Source organism: Dendrobates tinctorius, unplaced genomic scaffold (genome assembly GCF_039654945.1).
Source record: "Dendrobates tinctorius isolate UK_male_01 unplaced genomic scaffold, ASM3965494v1 ptg000359c, whole genome shotgun sequence".
Lineage (NCBI taxonomy): Eukaryota > Metazoa > Chordata > Amphibia > Anura > Dendrobatidae > Dendrobates > Dendrobates tinctorius.
The window spans coordinates 341,587-357,852 of NW_027362025.1; positions in this window are offsets into that span (position 1 = coordinate 341,587).

Below are 16,266 nucleotides of genomic sequence, written 5' to 3' on the forward strand. Positions count from 1 at the left end.
AAACACAAGGCTGAGTACTCAGATCTTATAGGAACCTCCCCAATAGTGAATGGCCATCTGTCCATTCATAGTTCCCCAGGTCTGTAGACAGATGCGGGTTTCACGTCCGGGACCTCTGCCTATCAGACATTTATAGAATATTTTATGGATAACACATAAATGTATGGGAAAACTCCTCTTGTAAATAGTGCGCCTCAAGTTTCTTCTGCTGTTTGCAGTGGAATGTAGTCATCATAGCTAATATGAGGGAAGGATTCCTGAGAGGGGGTATACATCTACTATATCCATATTCTGTGGATATCTACCCTAATAAAGCTTATGGACGGTGAGTGCAGTGATGAGACCGACCCTTTATCAACATGTTCTGTCCCACAAACTAATGTAGTACACTGCACTGACCGCCGATAGACTTTATTCTCCAAAGACAATTTAAGTTTGTTATATGTATTAAAATACTTTTTTTCCCAGAATTATCTAAGAATTATCGACAAGGAAAATGGACTCAAGATAAAGCTTAGAAACATATATTTCTTTACAGCTCCTGATATAGGTATTGCGGTCTTTAAAAACAGTAGTCCCCAACTTCTGCCTCCTCAGCAAGTTATCCCCTAGCCATTGGTAGATCATAACTTGCTGATTACGGGTGTTTCACTGCCAGGACCCCCACCAATCCTAAGAACAGGGTGTCTGGAACAAGCGGCTGTTAAGAATGCGCAACAACACTTCTTTCATTATGGGACAATGATGGGGCTGATATGCTGATGATGGACTATGATGGGGCTGATGTGCTGATGATGGACTATGATGGGGCTGATGTGCTGATGATGGACTATGATGGGGTTGATGTGCTGATGATGGACTATGATGGGGCTGATGTGCTGATGATGAACTATGATTGGGATGATGAAGTCTGCAATAACAGAGCATAGCAGTACAACCCCTTAGCCTGGAGTGCCCTAACAAATAGCTGGGGAGGGTCCGAGCTCACAGTCAGACCTTAGAAGAAGAGTTAATAGTTTTGTTTCTTCTGTCTTAAAGGACAAAAAAGGCTTACAGTATATACTCGCGTATGAGTCGAGATTTTCAGCCCATTTTTTGGGGCTGAAAGTCCCCCTCTCGGCTTATACGCGAGTCATATACCGGGGGTCGGCCAGGGAGGGGGAGCGGGGGGGGGGTGTCGGAGATCATACTCACCTCTCCTGGCATGTTTCTGCAGCCCCCCGTGCTTATTCCATCTTCTCGGCGCTGTTCTTCCTGCTTTCAGCGGTCACGTGGTACGCTCATTACCCTCATTAATATGCACATATGTAATGAGCGGCACCACGTGACCGCAGAAAGCAGGAAGAACAGCACTGAGAAGATGGAACAAGCACGGGGGGCTGGAGAGACATGCCAGGAGAGGTGAGTATAACGGGGGGAGCCATATTCACCTGTGCCCCATTCCACCGCTGCGCATCGCTCTGCTGTCTTGCTTCCTCTGGCAGTGACGTTAAGGTCAGAGGGTGCCATGACGTAGTTAGCAGGCGCCCTCTGCCTGAACAGTCACTGCAGAGCCAGCAACGCTGAGGAGCAGCAGCTGCAGCAGTGACAAGGTGAGTATATAGTTTTTTTTTTCTTTTTTTTAATTGAGGCTGCGGCAGCAGCATTGTAAGGGGCCACTAATCACTGTGCAGCAATACAAGGGGCCACTCATCACTGTGCAGCATTATAAGGGGCCACTCATCACTGTGTAGCATTATAAGGGGCCACTCATCACTGTGCAGCATTATAAGGGGCCACTCATCACCTTGCAGCATTATAAGGGGCCACTCATCACCGTGCAGCATAATAAGGGGCCACTAATCACCGTGCAGCATAATAAGGAGCCACTAATCACTGCAGCATTTCAAGGGGCCACTAATCACTGTGCAGCATTATAAGGGGCCACTCATCACTGTGCAGCATTACAAGGGGCCACTCATCACTGTGCAGCATTACTAGGGGCCACTAATAACTGTGCAGCATTACAAGGGGCCACTAATCACTGTGCAGCATTACAAGGGGCCACTAATCACTGTGCAGCATTACAAGGGGCCACTAATCACTGTGCAGCATTATATGGGGCCAGTAATCACTGTGCAGCATTATATGGGGCCACTCATCACTGTGCTGCATTATAAGAGGCCACTCATCACTGTGCAGCATTATAAGGGGGCCTCTCATCACTGTGCAGCATTATACGGGGCCACTAATCACTGTGCAGCATTACAAAGGGCCACTAATCACCGTGCAGCATAAGGGGCCACTAATCACTGCAGCATTTCAAGGGGCCACTAATCACTGTGCAGCATTATAAGTGGCCACTAATCACCGTGCAGCATTGTAAGGGGCCACTAATCAATGTGCAGCATTATAAAGGGCCACTAATCACTGTGCAGCATTATAAGGGGCCACTAATCACTGTGCAGCATTATAAGGGGCCACTAATCACTGTGCAGCATTATAAGGGGCCACTAATCATTGTGCAGCATTATAAGGGGCCACTCTCCATGCAGCATTATAAGGGGCCACCAATCACTGTGCAGCATTATATGGGGCATATGTTATTATGGACCATGTTATAGGGCTACCATTATTCACTGTGCAGCATTATTAGGCATATTTTTGTATGGAGCATCTTATGGAACCCATCATGAACTTTATGGAGCATTATATGGGGCCATCATGAACTTTATGGAGCATCTTATGGGGCCCATTTTATTTTTGAAATTTACCAGTAGCTTCGGCATTTTCCACCCTAGGTTTATAGGCGAGTCAATAAGTTTTCCCAGTTTTTTGTGACAAAATTAGGGTGGTCGGCTTATACATGGGTCGGCTTATACACGAGTATATACGGACTTCTAAAGAAAATTGCCCCCAAGTTATTTTGAGCGACCCCGCCTGCTGTACCATCCTTGTGATTTACGAGAACGTTTCTCACTTCCTGCTAGGACAGCGGAAACCCAAGGAGTAAAGAGAGAAGGTCCTTATGGCTGCATGGAGTAATGCTGGAAATCTCTAAGTCTGCGGGGACAACAGAGACTTTAGAAGAAGGCAAACCAAGGTTTAGTGCTAGCACTAGTGTGAGAGAAGGTTTATACTACAGGACAGAAGTGCTGTAACAGGAAAGAACCTAACAAATAAAAAAGATTGTAGACAAACCAGATTTTGCTATCTATTCATGTCATTGCCTTCCATATTACAGAGAAATTTCCCTAAATCCGGTATCTGATAATCCACAATGATGTATATTCAGGGTCGAACTGGGGTGTCTGGGGCCCACCAGGGGAATGGACTCTAGGGCCCCATCCTACAGCTATATGCTAATATCTGTCAGTCGTTATCCCCATTATAGTGGAGCATCGGCTGTAAAACACAGGCGGCTCCTGCACATCTACTGTGCACCCCCATAACTGGGATGTATAATTACGGTAGTTTACATTAATGTGGTTCTTTGGTTAAAACAATTTATCACCGATCCATGGGCTCTATAGGATAGCTGATCGCATACATCCGACCATTAGAAACTGCACCGACCGGAAGAATGAGAAAGTTTTATCGTTGATAGGACACTTATCCCCATTTTAAAATGGAGCAGCAGGTTAGATATCTGACCGAAGCTTCATTCATTCTCTTTGGAGCTTCTATAAAAATACAAGTGCAGCCACTGAGGGAATGAATGGATCAGTGGTCAAGTCGGACATGCCACTCCAGTCTAATGGGGATAAAAAGTTCCACATTTTGCTGAATGGGTCCAAGTAGTTAGACCCCCCAAATCAATACATTATCACTTGTCCTGTGAATAGGAGATTACGTTTTTCCACAGGAAACCCCTGTAAGTGCATCTCTGCCGCTGTTTACAAAGTATTTAATCTCTAATGGAAATAAAGAATATTCTCCTAATTAATATCAGAGAAGACTAATGACCGTCAAACACAACACAATCCACTGTACCAAGACCAATAATACCACATACAGGGGAGAAATACCACCACACCATGACCAGACCACATAGTACCCGCATCATATCACATAAAAGGCACAAATACAACCACACCATGACCAGACCACATATTACCACCACATAGTGACCGAATAATATGACATATTACCAGCATATAGGGACCAAATAATAATTCATACACGGAGAAATACTTCCACACTGTGAACAGTCCACAAATTACCACCACTTATTGATGGAATACTACAGTACTGATTATGAATACAAACCACAATAATAACAACACTGTTATTACCACCAGTGACATTATACACAGTACCTCTGTATATAGTGTCAGTGTACAGGTAATACAGTGATTACCAGTGACATTATACACAGGAGCTCAGTGATCACTGGCAACATTATTGTCAAGGTTTGCTCAGCTTGTGGGATTAGGTAGTTCAGAGGTTAATGTGGATGGCCTCACTCTGAGATTCTGGGAGGCTTTTTAAAGCCTCATTGTGGGCTCATTCCTCATCGTTTATACTCAGACCCTTGGCCGAGTGTGTGTGACCCTGGTGTGCTTTGTGACTGTAATACTTTATGCTTGTTTGGTTTTGATCTGGTTCTGTCCCTGTTACGAGTTCTGCCTGTCCCTCTTGTACTGCGTTGCTATCTCTGTGTATGACTCATTGCCTATGACCTGACTATTCTCTGATTGCCCCTCTTGTACTGTGCAGCTATCTCCATGTATGACTCATTGCTTACGTTCTGACTACTCTCTGCTCGCCCCTCTGGTATCGCGCCGCCCTCTCCATGTATGACCGCCCGTTTGTCTGACCTGAGTTCCCCTCGCCTCTACTCCAGGATTCCTGTAGTAGAGTCCTACAATCATCTTCAGAAGTGGGACACTAAGCCCCGCCCCCTGTGGTCACATGATCGTAGGTCCTTGTACTTCTTACTACCTTCAGCATCGCAGGTCCCGTCTGCCTCAACTTTCCCTGCAGTATCGGACCCCGGGCCCTCCCGCAGTAGGGGTGAGTCACGCTGCTCAGCCGTGGCAGTTCGCCGACGCTGACAGGATCCTGATATTTATACACAGAAGATCTGCATACAGTGTCAGTGTAATACAGTGACCACCAGTGAAATTATACACAGGAGCTTTTGGAAGTGCATTGAGCAGCAGGGTGGTTTGCTGGTGAAGGGAAAAAAAACTCTTTAAATCTTCTGCCTGAGCGAGTGTAAACGAGCTGAGTGTGACCTGAGCGTAAGTGCGAACGGTGGTAAGTGTGTGACTTGTGATTCAGTGACTTTGGATTCAGGGAGTTTGCAAAGGAGGTATTACTGAATTGCTGTTATATTTTATTAATACTTTTTATTTATTTTTACTTATCTTTTCTGTCTGGTGCAATCCCCATTAGGAATGTGCTCCACTATTGCCAATGCCATCCAGTGTACGTCTTGCCGCATGTACGCAATCCTTGACCAGCCAGTCGAGGGTGCATACTGCTGTGCGAGATGTGAGCACATTGTGCATTTGGAAGCCCAGATACTGGATTTAAATGTGCAGCTGGCAACACTGAGATCAATAGACAATATGGAAAGGAGACTTCTACTCACTGAGCAGACGCTCAATGAGATAGATGAGGGGGGATGCTAGGTTGGAGCTGCAGGACAGTGAAGCAGTAAGATGGGTGAGAGTTAGAAGGTGGGGTAGACAGAAGAGTGCCAGGGAGGCTAGTCCTGATCTGGCACAACCCAATAAGTTTGCCAAGTTGGCAGATGAGGGGAGTGTCAGTGCAGGGGTAGCACTGCTGCAGCAAGGCATGTCCTCTGAAAGCCAGAGGAGTATATGCTCCAGTAAGGGGAGAAATAGGAGAGCAGGGCAGGCCAGACAGGTGCTGGTAGTGGGGGACTCAATTATTAGGGGAACAGATAGGGCAATCTGTCACAAAGAAAGGGATCGTCGAACGGTGTGCTGCCTATCTGGCGCGCAAGTCTGACACATCGCTGACCGGGTTGACAGATTACTGGGAGGGGCTGGTGAGGATCCAGCGGTCATGGTGCACATTGGTACAAATGACACAGAGGTAGGTGAAAGGTCCTTAAAGATGATTTCAGGGAATTAGGCTGCAATCTTAAGGCAAGGACCTCCAAGGTGGTATTTTTGGAAATATTTCCTGTACCACGTGCCACGCAAGAGAGGAGATTAGGGACGTTAATAAGTGGTTCAAGAATTAGTGTAGGAAGGAGGGGTTTGGGTTCCTGGAGAACTGGGCCGACTTCTCAGTTGGCTACAGGTTCTACGCTAGGGACGGGCTGCACCTCAATGGGGAGGGTGCAGCTGTGCTGGGGGAAAAAATGGCTAGAAGGGTGGAGGAGTGTTTAAACTTGGAACTAGGGGAGGGTATTCATTTTATAAGAGGGGAAGACTGTGCAGATAGAGACCTGGGCACAAATAATGAAATTGGGGGTGGTAGTGGCATGGGGGGTGAGGTTAGAACAATTAATAATTTAAGAAATAGAGGTACAGACATACATAAAGTGCATGTATACAAATGCCAGAAGCCTCGCCAACAAAATGGAGGACTTAGAATTAATTTTGTTGGAAGATAAGGTATATTGCACCCCCTCATAGGGTATAAGGCTGCCCCCTCATAGGGTATAATGCACCCCCTCATAGGGTATAATGCTGCCCCCTCATAGGGTATAACACTAGATAGATAGATAGATAGATAGATAGATAGATATGTGATAATTAGATGTATAGATAGATAATAGATAGATAGATCTATGGATAGACAGATAGATATAAAGATATAAAGATAATAGATAGTGAAAGATATAGGTAGCTATAGAGATAGATAGACCTAGATAGATATAGATAGATAAATAGATAGATAGGGGATAAATAGATATATGGATAGATAGATAGATAGATATAAAGATAATAGATAGTGATAGCTATAGATAGGTATATAGATAGATAGAAAGGGGATAAATAGATATATCTATGGATAGATGATATATAGATGGATAGATAGATATAAAGATAATAGATAGAGATAGATATAGATAGGTATAGAGATAGATGGATATAGACTATTTATATCTATCTATATCTACCTCTATATCTATCTATCTATCTATCTCTATATCTAAGAAAGAGACAGATAGATATAGAGATAGAGATATAGATATACAGATAGAAATAGATAGATATAGAGATATATAGATATAGAGACAGATAGATATAGAGATAGATATAGATAGATATAGAGATATATAAAAAACAAACCACAATACTCACCTCTCCTCCTGCTCCCACGCTGATGACGGCTTCAGTGTCAGCAGCTGACCCGTCTGCCAGACACACAGCGGGTGCGCGATGAAGTGACGTCATCGCGCATCGGCTGTGAGTCAGGAGCAGAGGGGACTGATGGGAGAGAGATGCTCTCTCTTCCACTGCAATTGAGCGCGGCGCCGGCTGCCTAGGTTGGGGAGCGGGGCCCCGGGGTGAGTGGAGGCCGAGAGTGACTGAATATTCATTTCTCTTTAGTAGTGGGGACAGTGGCTCCTGCCTCCTGACACCCGCTGCTGCTCCGCTGGCAGGGCCCCCATAGCAGCTGTGTGGCACTGGCTGGGGGCCCCTGGAGCAGTGGGGGCCCTAGGCAACTGCTGTCCCTGTATACCAGTAGAGGTGCCAGGGCCCAACAGATGCCAGGGCCCACCGGAGAATCAGTCCGACGCTACCTGTCTGTATATATAATGTCAGTGTACAAGTAATAGAATGATCACTGGAGACATACACAGGAGTTCTGTATATAGTGTATAGTGTACAGGTAATACAGTGACTCACCAGTAACATTATACACAGGAGCTCTGCATATAGTCAGCGTACAGGTAATACAAGGATCACCAGTGACATTATACACAGGAGCTCTGTATATACTATATAATGTAAGTGTCCAGGTAAATCACTGACTTACCAGTGACCTCTGTATTTGTAGCGATTCATCTTCGCTTTTCTTCCTCTTCCAGCCAGGACACGTTTGCTGCAGAAAATAACACACTATACTTGATCACTTCTAGACCACATTCCCCACTTTCCCCCCCGACTTCTACACTTTATGTGTAAAGGTTAGCCAGGGCAGTAGTCGTGGCTGAGTATTTCAGGTTCGGGCATTGTATACCCTGACCTCCCGCTACAGGAAAACGGTACCTCTTCTCTTGCATGGTACGGTGAATACTCACCGTGCCGTCAGCGTCCCCTTTGCTACGCCGACTTGATGCTGATCCTTGATCCCAATGAATAGAGACACAGTCCAGGGCAACTCTTAACTGAGCAAATTTATTTTCTTCAGGACACAGCACATCCACATAGTTTCCAGCATTTTCATCACAGTAAAGACAGCACATTACTTCATCTTTCCCTTCACTGTTCCTTGCAGTGTTTCCGTTTGACGAAGCGTCTCAGATGGCTCCTCAGTGTCCTCCCTGTATAGCGTCACCACGGTGAAGCGCTCTCCAGCATGTTTCGCCCCGGACATCAGAGATTCAGCCCACGTAGCTTTCCACCACATTCTGGAGTGACCTGCCCGTACCCTTTTACGGTAACCTTCAATCTTCCTCTGTTTACTTACACTCTTTTCCACTTTATTGCTGATTCTGCAGTACCGTGTTCTTCTCTAGATGGCTGGGCATCAGCTTTAACATCACGGGGTAGTTAGGCAGCTCAGGCATATAGCCCACCCGAGCACAAAGGGGTCAGGCCTCTGACTGCCTGAAACTGGAAGACCATCCTGGCTTATTCTCCAGCTATCCCCTCCTACAGTTAACTCCTATATGTCCTACAGCTACATCTACTGTGCAATGAGCTCAGTGCCCCATCTAGTGACCATAGCCCAGACTGCACTGTCCCTACCAAGTACAAGGTGCAGAAACATAGCTTATGCTATATAAATAATACAGCAACATGAAATATACGATAATGCGCAACAATGGTATAACATATATATAAATATATATACAAGTACAACAGCAACATGGGGGTTTAAAGGGGTAAGACTCTCAACCCCTTACACATGTCTACATATTGATATTAGTCATGTATTATACTACAGCACAGGCACCATTTTGATGAATGCAAACCTTTTTTTTGTAACCCCACAAACACCCGGAGCACCAGAATCTCAATAACTGAAATTTACAAATACAGATTACACAACAACCACAAGATGCATTTCATCACCCAGGTCACCTCATTTTAATCAGTATAACAGCGTAGACCTGACACTGTCTGTACTTTACTGTTCACAATCCTGCTGACAGGATCCCTTTAAATCTAAATTTTAATAACTTTGTTCTTTTCTGCGCTAAACGTCCCCCAAACCCTGAGGACGGCGAGTATACCTTGGTTGTGTTTTGCTGTATGTGTATACAAAAGTAAAAGAAGAGCACCTATCAGGGGCTCAGAAAAGCTGGGTGGCATGTGTGCTAGTGTGTGACCCAGCGCAGGTGTCTCACTGGCCTATCAAAACAGTGACCGATAGCAGCAAACAGTATGATGTGGATGTGAGAACTGTCTGCGGGGTGCGCTTAGGTGAGTGGACAAAAGAATATGGGAGGTTCACCTTTATAGTAACATCCCAGGGCAGGTGTGTCGTGAGCAAGTGGTGTTCAAGAAATATTGGTGGCAGTGGTTGTGACTTATCCTGACACACAATGTACAGGGAAATGGGAAAATTGTGAAAAAAAACGCAATTCTGACCTTAATTATGTTTACGGCGTACATTATGTGGTAAAAATGACCATGTAATATGATTCTCCTCATCAGTATGATTACAGAGATACTAAACGTGCCCAAATTTTTAAATTATTTTAGTGGTAGAAAAAAAATCAAGACTTTGAAATAAAAAATATGTTGGAGTTTGTGTTGCCATTTTCCGAGACCCGTAGTTTTACTTTTTCGTTCAATAGAGCTATGAGAGGGATTATTTTTTCATAAGGCGAGACGTTATTATGGATATTACTTTGGGATAGATATGACATTTTAGTTGCTTGTTACGTATTTTAAGTGGTATTGCAGCGACCAAAAAATACCGCAATGTTGGCGTTTTTAAATTTTTTGTGTTTACCAATTGGGTTAATTATTTTTATATTTTGATAGCTCGGACTTTGCTGGATGCGGCGATATCACTTGACATTTTTTTTTATGTTCATTTTCAATGGAGGAAAATTGAACTTTTATGAGTTTTTTTTTCAGATTTGTTTAAATCTTTTTTTGTTGTTTTACTTTTCTTTTCACTTCATTTATCGCTCCCTAAGGCCCCTTTCACACTTCAGTTTTTTGCAATCAGTCACAATCCGTCAGGTTTTGACAAAAACGGATCCTCAATTTTTTTTTGAGGATCCGTTTTTTCCCCATTGACTTGCATTAATGGCGGATTGTGACGGATGGCTGTCCGTTTCATCCGTTTTTTTTGAGGATCCGCCAAAAGTTGCTGTCCGTCACCATCCTCAAAGATTTCAAAACGGAGCTTGCAACAAAACTCTCTCTCTCTCTCTCCTTCCCGACCAGCGTTTCCTTTACATTTCCTCATTTTCAGGATCCGTTCACATCAGTTCAGAACGGATCCGCTTGTCTGCCTTTTTGGCGGATTTGAACTGATGCAAAAAACTGAAGTGTGAAAGAGGCCTAAGCTGTACTACATACAGGGGCTAATGGTGCAGCAGAAGTGTGAACTTTTTGATGCTTTTGTTTAATATTTTCCACTATAGTATATGGAGAGCATAAAAAACGCATGCAAAATTCCAATGAAGTCTCCAATTGTGGAACTGAAGCATTCCTCTACTAAAAAAAATGCATTCGAAAAAACTGCCACAAAAAAATACAATAAAAAGTTTTGATTGCTTTAGTGCGAATACCTATGGAAACAATGCAGCACTTCTGCACGTGTGAACATGGCCCAGGAGAGACTCTGGACAATTTGTACGTTCTACACCAGGTTCACACTTGGGGTTATTTATTTTTTTATCACTACTTAGAATTACAGACAAATTAAAAAAAGTGATCTGAGCCAATTATATGGAAAAAATACAATATTATTTAACATTTATTCTGAAGCTATATGAAATAATTCCGACTACAGCAATGGTCTGTGCCCATCACGGGTGATCCGTGTTACCGGGAAGAGAGGAGGAGACATTCCTAGAAGGAGCTGACAATAGATACATCACATTATCTCACATATGAGGATACAGAATTATACAGGTTTGAAAATATCAAATAGAAAGATTTGCCTGTAAACAGGTAAAAAAGCAAAAACAGTAAATAAAGCAATGACTTGCGCTATTGTACCGGTAAGTTTTTATACATCTCATCCCAATCCAGCTAACCCCTATCCGTACAGTGGCAGCTGGTATTGGATGGTCTGCCATGGGTAACATAACTAGTTCTCCTATATTAGACCCATTGCCATGTTCGTCTTTATGACATCACAGAAGCGTTGTCCACGAGTCATGGAATGTTCCGCAAGAACGGTCAGTGCGAGGCAAGCAGAGATAGAGAGGAGAGCTGAACACTAACCCAGAGCGATTGTAAATCACTTTTTACTTGTTTTGTTTATTTTTTTTACTTTTATTTCTTTTTTTTGGGAGTGTTTTCTACCATCCGCACACACTTTTGTGTGTGTGGAGGGGAAGGCAGCCTAATGGCTGCACCAGTAGCTGGAGGAAAGTTCCAACCACAGAGACGTCTCCCACATGCCAGGACATCCCTATACAGTCAGAGGCCTGAACACCACCAAAGGCCAACTGGCTTCACGGGGTATGTGATGGCAGTGCTTTATTATATCGTGTCATTTATTAAATGCCTGTTCAAAACACCAGAAAAGGCAAAGGACCGATATTCCAGACTGAAAAGTCCACCACCATATCCTACAATGCCCGAAATAGGCCGATTCGTACAACCTGCAGCAAACATCAGCGCAGAGCCAGAGGGTATGAAGGAACGCCTGATACTCACCAGAACAGTAGATGAGGAAGAGACATCAGCCACATTGCCCAGGAGCCCATCCCCATGCACCTGGATGGAGCTAACTCCCTCTCAAGCACGTATACTCCTCAGTATGCCTTACGACCATCAACCGCGTATTAAGGTGACTGCTAAACAAGGCTACAATCCTACACCACACCTGCCAGTCAGCTATACCACTGGAAAGATCATGCAAGTAATGCTGATGAGCCCACAGGATGTACAACGTGCCTACAAGAGAGATTTGGGTTTCCTTCCAAGTCCTAGGAAGATCATTCTCCCGAGAAGAGAATTCCGCGGCACTTTGATTTAGCCGGCGGAAAATGTAGTGGCGAGTTGCTTGCAGCAAGCACATACCATCTTCTGCACAGCTGCTTCTTAGACAGATTTTCCGGTTTTGACTATGGCTTGATCAATGGATCATGTTTCTATACTGCCGCCTGCCCTGACCTCTGCTTGTTTAAAGTTATGCATCTACACTGCCGCCTGCCCTGACCTTTGCTTGCTCAATGGATTATGTTTTTGAACTGCCGCCTGCCTGACCTCTGCTTGCTCAATGGATTGTTTCTGCACTGCCGCCTGCCTTGACCTCTGCTTGCTCAATGGATTATGTTTTTGAACTGCCGCCTACCCTGACCTCTGCTTGCTCAATGGATTATGTTTCTGCACTGCCGCCTGCCTTGACCTCTGCTTGCTCAGTGGATTATGTTTTTGAACTGCCGCCTGCCCTGACCTCTGCTTGCTCAATGGATTATGTTTTTGAACTGACGCCTGCCCTGACCTCTGCTTGCTCAATGGATTATGTTTCTGCACTGCCGCCTGCCTGACCTCTGCTTGCTCAATGGATTATGTTTTTGAACTGCCGCCTGCCCTGACCTCAGCTTGCTCAATGGATTATGTTTCTGCACTGCCGCCTGCCCTGACCTCAGCTTGCTCAATGGATTATGCTTCTGCACTGCCGCCTGCCCTGACCTCTGCTTGTTTCCGGTTATTAATCTGTGATACTAATAAAAATGTATATTATTCTGCACTATATGGACTGTGGGTCGTTTTTTTTCTTTGGTTTTATGGTTGTTTCCGGTTATGTTTTTGCACTGCTGCCTGCCCTGACCTCTGCTTGTTTCCGGTTATGTTTCTGCACTGCTGCCTGCCCTGACCTTTGCTTGTTTCTGACTACTCATTTGCCTGCTGATTTTGTACTTCTTCCTCAATGCCTGCACTTTTAAGACCCCAGTAGAGCTAATTTATATAAATCCTGCATCCTAACAATGAAGCCGGGTTATAGGGCTTCTGATCACAATGGTAGGATGATGCCTCAATGTGAAAAAGGGTAGCACCAGTTCTTCACCTAACAGTATGGAATGCTTATCTAAAAAAATGAAAAAGGAACAGTACAGTATAGACAAAGGTCCCATAAACTCAACAAGAACAAACCATTAAGAACTGTAAGCATAAACATATGAGACAACAAACCAAGTGGCTCAGAATACCACATCCGACCCAACCAGCAGTTTTGTTGAATGTATTTTCCTCTGATCTTTCGTTAAGAGGGTACAACATCTCAAATACATTAGACTGGTGTGGGTCTCCAACCATTTAGGAACCCTCAAATCAATAGTACAGGGGTCTTGAATCAGCCACAAAATTACTTCAGGAAGAATTGGGTGGAGCACTGGTTTCATATGTACCCTGCCGCTCATGTCAAGGTCTATGAAAATAACCAAACACAAGGCTGAGTACTCAGATCTTATAGGAACCTCCCCAATAGTGAATGGCCATCTGTACATTCATAGTTCCCCAGGTCTGTAGACAGATGCGGGTTTCACGTCCGGGACCTCTGCCTATCAGACATTTATAGAATATTTTATGGATAACACATAAATGTATGGGAAAACTCCTCTTGTAAATAGTGCGCCTCAAGTTTCTTCTGCTGTTTGCAGTGGAATGTAGTCATCATAGCTAATATGAGGGAAGGATTCCTGAGAGGGGGTATACATCTACTATATCCATATTCTGTGGATATCTACCCTAATAAAGCTTATGGACGGTGAGTGCAGTGATGAGACCGACCCTTTATCAACATGTTCTGTCCCACAAACTAATGTAGTACACTGCACTGACCGCCGATAGACTTTATTCTCCAAAGACAATTTAAGTTTGTTATATGTATTAAAATACTTTTTTTCCCAGAATTATCTAAGAATTATCGACAAGGAAAATGGACTCAAGATAAAGCTTAGAAACATATATTTCTTTACAGCTCCTGATATAGGTATTGCGGTCTTTAAAAACAGTAGTCCCCAACTTCTGCCTCCTCAGCAAGTTATCCCCTAGCCATTGGTAGATCATAACTTGCTGATTACGGGTGTTTCACTGCCAGGACCCCCACCAATCCTAAGAACAGGGTGTCTGGAACAAGCGGCTGTTAAGAATGCGCAACAACACTTCTTTCATTATGGGACAATGATGGGGCTGATATGCTGATGATGGACTATGATGGGGCTGATGTGCTGATGATGGACTATGATGGGGCTGATGTGCTGATGATGGACTATGATGGGGTTGATGTGCTGATGATGGACTATGATGGGGCTGATGTGCTGATGATGAACTATGATTGGGATGATGAAGTCTGCAATAACAGAGCATAGCAGTACAACCCCTTAGCCTGGAGTGCCCTAACAAATAGCTGGGGAGGGTCCGAGCTCACAGTCAGACCTTAGAAGAAGAGTTAATAGTTTTGTTTCTTCTGTCTTAAAGGACAAAAAAGGCTTACAGTATATACTCGCGTATAAGTCGAGATTTTCAGCCCATTTTTTGGGGCTGAAAGTCCCCCTCTCGGCTTATACGCGAGTCATATACCGGGGGTCGGCCAGGGAGGGGGAGCGGGGGGTGTCGGAGATCATACTCACCTCTCCTGGCATGTTTCTGCAGCCCCCCGTGCTTATTCCATCTTCTCGGCGCTGTTCTTCCTGCTTTCAGCGGTCACGTGGTACGCTCATTACCCTCATTAATATGCACATATGTAATGAGCGGCACCACGTGACCGCAGAAAGCAGGAAGAACAGCACTGAGAAGATGGAACAAGCACGGGGGCTGCAGAGACATGCCAGGAGAGGTGAGTATAACGGGGGGAGCCATATTCACCTGTGCCCCATTCCACCGCTGCGCATCGCTCTGCTGTCTTGCTTCCTCTGGCATTGACGTTAAGGTCAGAGGGTGCCATGACGTAGTTAGCAGGCGCCCTCTGCCTGAACAGTCACTGCAGAGCCAGCAACGCTGAGGAGCAGCAGCTGCAGCAGTGACAAGGTGAGTATATAGTTTTTTTTTTTCTTTTTTTTAATTGAGGCTGCGGCAGCAGCATTGTACGGGGCCACTAATCACTGTGCAGCAATACAAGGGGCCACTCATCACTGTGCAGCATTATAAGGGGCCACTCATCACTGTGCAGCATTATAAGGGGCCACTCATCACTGTGCAGCATTATAAGGGGCCACTCATCACCTTGCAGCATTATAAGGGGCCACTCATCACCGTGCAGCACAATAAGGGGCCACTAATCACCGTGCAGCATAATAAGGAGCCACTAATCACTGCAGCATTTCAAGGGGCCACTATTCACTATGCAGCATTATAAGGGGCCACTCATCACTGTGCAGCATTACAAGGGGCCACTCATCACTGTGCAGCATTACAAGGGGCCACTAATAACTGTGCAGCATTACAAGGGGCCACTAATCACTGTGCAGCATTACAAGGGGCCACTAATCACTGTGCAGCATTACAAGGGGCCACTAATCACTGTGCAGCATTATATGGGGCCAGTAATCACTGTGCAGCATTATATGGGGCCACTCATCACTGTGCTGCATTATAAGAGGCCACTCATCACTGTGCAGCATTATAAGGGGGCCTCTCATCACTGTGCAGCATTATACGGGGCCACTAATCACTGTGCAGCATTACAAAGGGCCACTAATCACCGTGCAGCATAATAAGGGGCCACTAATCACTGCAGCATTTCAAGGGGCCACTAATCACTGTGCAGCATTATAAGTGGCCACTAATCACCGTGCAGCATTGTAAGGGGCCACTAATCAATGTGCAGCATTATAAGGGGCCACTAATCACTGTGCAGCATTATAAGGGGCCACTAATCACTGTGCAGCATTATAAGGGGCCACTAATCACTGTGCAGCATTATAAGGGGCCACTAATCAATGTGCAGCATTATAAGGGGCCACTAATCATTGTGCAGCATTATAAGGGGCCA